Genomic DNA, 6634 nt, shown 5'->3' with positions numbered 1-6634 from the left:
GGAGGGAGCTTACGACATGGACAGTCAGAGCCCAAACAGGGTGAGAATGGGGAGTCCCATAGTGGGGCGGAGAGGAGGCTCAGACTGGATGAGGGTTCAACATAAGGTACCAGAGCCTGAGGCAGGAGAGGACGCCATCCACATGGGGTGGGGGAGAGGCAGATATGAGAGCTTGGTTACCACAGGGGATATGGTTCAAATAAGAAAATTTACAAATGATAATAAGATTCAGGTTTCTCACTGCTGGAGAAGGGAGTTGCAGATATTCAAAAGGAAAAACTAGAATGAACCCTTTTTTGTTGGATTGGAATTAGAGGTATTGATGTTAGCAGTTCTCACTGTTCTCAATACATGGATAGATTTATACATATAGATGTAAATGTGTGTTTGTAAACGTATCTTACACTTTCTCTCTAGATATATATAGACATAGATGGAAATACAAATATAGATATAGAAATAGATGTAGATACAGATATAGATACAGACTTTAACTTTCTAACTGAGAAGGCCTGGAAGCAACAACACCTCAATGACAATGAGCACATCCAGTACCCAGATCTTGGCTTCTAAATGCCATGCTCTGCTAAAAGAACCAGGGCTTCTTGGGGAAATGGCTGATTTCAGGGATGGGGCAGGAAAGGGACAGTTTGAGATAGAACATCTCCTTGTACTAAAAGATAAGAAAGTACTCAAATAATGATGGGTACATATCAAAGGGTACAACAGCCAACCACAAAAGTAGCAGGATACTAAGTAAGACAGGTCAAAGGCTTCCTCTCGCTTTACTTCCCCTCACAAATAATGCCAAGAAGAATAAAATGAAAATATCACCTTCTCTGCTTTCAGGCTTCTGCTGAAAGTGGGCTAGTTTGATGACTTGAAGAGTCTTGGACCCTGGGTGTTGATAGATACATATCAGAGGAGTAAATGAGTACTAAGCATGGAGTTTGCAAAAGTTTCTTTTTATTTATCCTCATGCAGTGATCACCCTATCATTTACAATGGCCCCTCAATCTTAGCATATCTTACCTGGGATCAACACAGTCTATTAGTCCCATCAGTTTCTATGAGCCAGAACAGTCCTTACTGAGGCCAGGGGTCTTAGGTCTCATTTTAGGAGACTGTCCTAAAAATGCTCCATAATAGAGAGTAAGTATTATTTCTTTCAGAAATGATTACCACAATAAGATTAGTGAACATCCATGGTCTTCCATAGATACAAAATTAAAGAAATAGAAAAAAAAATTTTTTTCTTGTGATGAGAATTCTAAGGATTTACTCTCTTAACAACTTTCATATATAATATTCAGCAGTGTTAATTATATTTATCATGTTGTACATTACATCCCTAATATTTATTAGCTTGTCTCCGGAAGTTGATATCTTCTGATTACCTTCATGTAACCCCCCCATCCCATCCCCCCACCCCACACCTTTGGTAGTTACAAAGCTGATCTCTTTATATGGGTTTGTTTGTTTGTTTGTTTTTGAAGTATAATTGACTTACAACGCTATGAGAGTTGCTGGTGCAGAACACAGTGATTCAGTATTTCTATGCATTACAAAATGGTCACTACAATAAGTCTAGTTACCATCCATCACCATACGAAGATATTACAAAATTACTGACTATATTCCCCATGCTGTACATTTCATACCTGTGACATTTATTTTGTAGCTGGTAGTTTGTACCTCTTAATCTCCCTTACCTATTATTCTCCTCTCCAGAATTCCCTCACCTCTGGCAACCACCTATTTTGTTCTCTGTATCTATGACTCTGTTTCTGATGTTTGTTCATTTGTCTTGTTTTTCACATTCCCCATATAAGTGAAATCATATCGTATTTGTCTTCCTCTGTCTGACTTATTTCACTCAGCATAATACTCTCTAGGTCCATCCATGTTGTTGCAAAATGCAAGATTTAATTTTTTTGTGGCTGAGTAATATTCCATTGTATTTATCCATATAATATTCTTTATCCATGCATCCAATAATGGGCGCTTAGGTTGCTTCCATATCTTAGCTATTGTAAATAATGCTGTAATAAACATAGGGGTGCATATATCTTTTCTAATTAGTGTTTCATTTTCTTTGGATATATACCTGAAAGTGGAATTCCTCAGTCATATGGTGCACAAGAGTTCCCTTGTTTCCTTTTCTCCAGATCCTTACCAGCCATTGTTATTTGTTGTCTTTTTGATAATAGCCATTCTGACAGGTGTGAGGTGGTATCTCGTTGTGCTTTTGATTTGCATTTTCCTGATGATTGGTGATGTTGAATATTTTCATGTGCCTGTTGGTCATCTGTATGTCTTCTTTGGAAAAAATGTCTATTCAGGTCCTCTGCCCGCTTTTTAAATGGGTTTTTTTGATGTTGAGTTTTATGAATTCTTTATATATTTTGTACATTATCCCCTTATCAGATCTATCATTTGCAAATATTTTCTCCCTTTCAGTAGGAGGCCTTTTCCTTTTGTTGATAGTTTCCTTCACTGTGCAAAAGCTTTTTAGTTTGATGCAGTCCCATTTGTTTATTTTTTATCTTGTTTCCCTTACCTGAGGAGAGAGATCCAAAAAAAGATTGCTAAGACTGATGTCAAGAGTGTACTGCCAACTTTTCTTCTAGGAGTTTTATGGTTTCAGGTCTTAGTTTAATTTTTTAATATAGTTTGAGTTTATTTTTGTATATGGTATGAGAAAGTAGTCCAGTTTGATTCTTTTACATGTAGCTGTCCAGTTTTACCAACACAATTTATTTAAGAAGCTGTTGTTCCCCCATTGTATAGTTTTGCCTCCTTTGTCATAGAATAATTGCCTGAATAAGTGTGGGTTCATTTCTGGGCTCTCTATTCTGTTCCATCAATCTATGTGTCTGTTTTTGTGCCAATACCTTACTGTTTCAATTACTGTAGGTTTGTAGTATAGTCTGAAGTCAGAGAGTGTGATACCTCCAGGATTGTTCTTATTTCTCAAGATTGTTTTGGCTCTTCAGGGTCTTTTGTGTTTCCATACAAATTTTAGAATTATCTGTTATAGTTCTGTGAAAAATGTCCTTGGTATTTTGATAGGAATTGCATTGAATTTGTAGATTTCCTTGGGTAGTATGGTCATTTTTTTTTTTCACTGTATATATTTTTTAAATTTATTTATTTATTTTGGGCTGTGTTGGGTCTTCGTTTCTGTGCAAAGGCTTTCTCTAGTTGTGGCAAGCAGGGGCCACTCTTCATCGCGATGCATGGGCCTCTCACTATCGCGGCCTCTCTTGTTGCGGAGCACAGGCTCCAGACGCGCAGGCTCAGTAGTTGTGGCTCACGGGCCTAGTTGCTCCGCGGCATGTGGGATCTTCCCAGACCAGGACTCGAACCCATGTCCCCTGCATTAGCAAGCAGATTCTCAACCACTGCGCCACCAGGGAAGCCCCAGTATGGTCATTTTAACAATATTAATTTTCCAATCCAAGAACACAGTATATCTTTCCATTTGTTTGTGTCATCTTCAATTTCTTTAATCAATGTCTTATAGTTTTCCGAATATAGGTCTTTAACCTCCTTAGTTAGATTTTTTTCCAGGTATTTTATTATCATTGATACAATTATAAATGGGATTCCTTTTTAAAATTTCTCTTTCTAGTAGTTCACTGTTAGTGTATAGAAACACACCAGATTTCTGTATATTAATTTTGTGCCCTGTAACTTTACTGAATTCTTATATGAGTTCTAGTAGTCTTTTGGTGGTGTCTTGTAGCATTTTCTATATGTAGCATCATGTCATCTGCAAACAGTGCCAGTTTTACTTCTTCCTAATTGCAGTGGTCAGGACTTCCAATACTATGTTAAATACACATGGCAAGAGTCTTGTTCCTGATCTTAGAGGAAATGCGTTCAGCTTTTCACCATTGAATGGGATGTTATCTGTGGGCTTGTCATATATGGCCTTTATTATGTTGAGGGCTGTTTCCTGTATACCCACTTTGTTAACTGTTTTTATCATAAATGGATGTTGAATTTTGTCAAAAGTGTTCAACATTTATTGAGATGATTGTAGGATTTTTATTCTTCAAGTTATCAATGTGGTGTATTACATTTATTGATTTGCAGATACTGAAACTTTCTTCCGTCACTGGGATAAATCCTACCTGATCATGATGTATAATACTTTTAATGTATTACTGGATTTGGTTTGCTAATATTTTGTTGAGGGTTTTTGCTTCTGTGTTCATCAGTGATATTTGCCTGTAATTTTCTTTTTTTGTGATATCTTTGACTGATTTTGCTATCAGGGTGATGCTACCCTTGTAGAATGAGTTTGGGAGCATTGTTACCTCTGCAATTTTTTGGAAGAATTTGGAAAGGTTAGGTGTTAACTTTTCTTTAAATGTTGCATAGAATTCACCTGTGAAGCCATCTGGCTTTTGTTTGTTGGGAGTTTTTGTATTACTGATTCAATTTCCCTACTGGTAATTGGTCTATTCATATTTGGTATTTCTTCCTGATTCAGTCTTGGAAGATTGTACATTTCTAAGAATTTGTCCGTTTATTCTAGGTTGTCCATCTTATTGGAGTATAATTGTTTGTAGAAATCTCTTATGACCCTTTGTATTTCTGTGGTATTGGTTGTAACGTCTCCTTTTTTATTTGATTTTATCAATTTAGGTACTCTCTCTTTTTTTCTTGACGAGTCTGGCTAAACGTTTATCAATTATGTTTATCTTTTCAATGAACCAGCTTTAGTTTCATTGATCTTTTCTATTTTTTTTAAGTCTCTATTTAATGTATTTCTGCTCTGATCTTTATTACTTCTTTCCTTCTCTAACTTTGGGTTTGTTTGTTCTTTTTCTATTTCCTTTAGTTGTAAGGTTAAGTTGTATATCTGAGTCTTTTTTTGTTTTCTGAGGTAAGCTTGTATCACTATAAACTTTCCTCTTAGAACTGCCTTTGCTGCATCCCATAGATTTTGAATCATTATGCTTTGTCTTCATTTGTCTCCAAGTATTTTTTATTTTCTCTTTGATTTCTTCAATGACCCATTGGTTGTTTAGTAGCATATAGTTTAGCCTCCATGTGTTTGTGTCTTTGCAGTTTTTTTCTTGTAGTTGATTTCTAGTCTCACAGCTTCGTAGAAAGCATAGAAAAGATGCTTGCTACTATTTCAGTTTTTTAAAATTTACTCAGACTTGTTTTGTGGCCTAGCATGTGAGCTATCCTAGAGGATGTTCCATGTACACTTGAAAAGAATATGTATTCTGCTCCTTTTGGAGAAATGTTCTATATCCATATATTAAGTCTCTCTGGTCTAATGTGTCATTTAAGGCCAGTGTTTCCTTATTGATTTTCTGTCTGGATGATCTGTCCAATGATGTAAATGGTCTGTTACAGAGTCTTACTATTGTTGTGTTACTGTCAACTTCTCCTTTTATGTCTATTAATATTTGCTTTATGTATTTAGGTTCTTCTATGTTGGGTGCATATATATTTATAATTGCTAAATCTTCTTCTTGGATTGATCATTTATTATGTAATGTCCTTCTTTGTCTTTTGTTACAGTCTTTGCTTTAAAGTCAATTTTATCTAATATAAGTATTACTACCCTGCCTTTCTTGTTCTTTCCATTTGCATTGAGTACCTTTTTGCATGCCCTCCCTTTCAGTCTCTGTGTGTCTTTAGATCTAAAGTGAATCTCTTGTATACAGCATATAGATAGGTCTTGGCTTTGTATCCATTCAGTGACTTTGTGCTTTTTGATTGGAGCATTTAGTCCATTTACATTTAAAGTAATTATTGATAGGTACATACTTATTGCCATTTTTTTCATTGTTTAAGGGTTGTTTTGTGGTTCTTTTTTGTTCCTTTTTTCTTCTTTTGCTCTATTCCCTTGTGATTTGATGACTATCTTTAGTGTTATGCTTAAATTCCTTTCTCTTTTGTGTGTGTTTATCTATTATAGGTTTTGGGTTTGTGATTACCATGAAGTTTGCGTATAGCAATTCATATAAATATGTGATTATTTTAAGTTGCTGATCTCTTAAATTGGAACCCATTTTAACAACCTTGCACTCCCCCTCCCTCTCACATTTACTGTTTTTGACATCATATTTTATATTTTTTTGTTTTGTGTATCCCCTAACTACTTACTGTGGATATAGATGATTTTACTACTTTGTCTTAACCTTCCTACTAGCTTCTTAAGTGGTTGATCTCCTACGTTTACTATATATTTGCCTTTACCAATGAGATTTTTTCCTTTTGTAATTTTCATATTTCTAGTTGTGGCCTTTTCTGCTTAGAGAAGTCCCTTTAACGTTTCTTGTAAAGCTGGTTCCATGGTGCTGTCTCTTAGCTTTTGCTTGTCTGGTAAACTTTGGAGCTCTCCTTCAAATCTGAATGCTAGCATTGCTGGAACACATTCTACTGTTGCCTCATTTTGCCTAATTCACTGTTTTCATTTTTATATATTTGGAAGGTTGATTATGTATGCTGATCTTGGAGAAGTGCCCTTATATAAGAAACATCCCATGGGGCCCAGCAGCTCACTCACCTCTGCTCACTGGTGCTGTATGCTCTAGATGTGCCCTCTATGTGGGCTGCATGGATCCTTCTGTTGTGGTGGGCTGACTACTGTGGGTGCAGTCGG

Source organism: Leucopleurus acutus (genome assembly GCF_964270905.1).
Source record: "Leucopleurus acutus genome assembly, chromosome: 3".
In the NCBI taxonomy this organism is placed as follows: domain Eukaryota; kingdom Metazoa; phylum Chordata; class Mammalia; order Artiodactyla; family Delphinidae; genus Leucopleurus; species Leucopleurus acutus.
Note: the sequence above shows the minus strand (reverse complement) of the source record.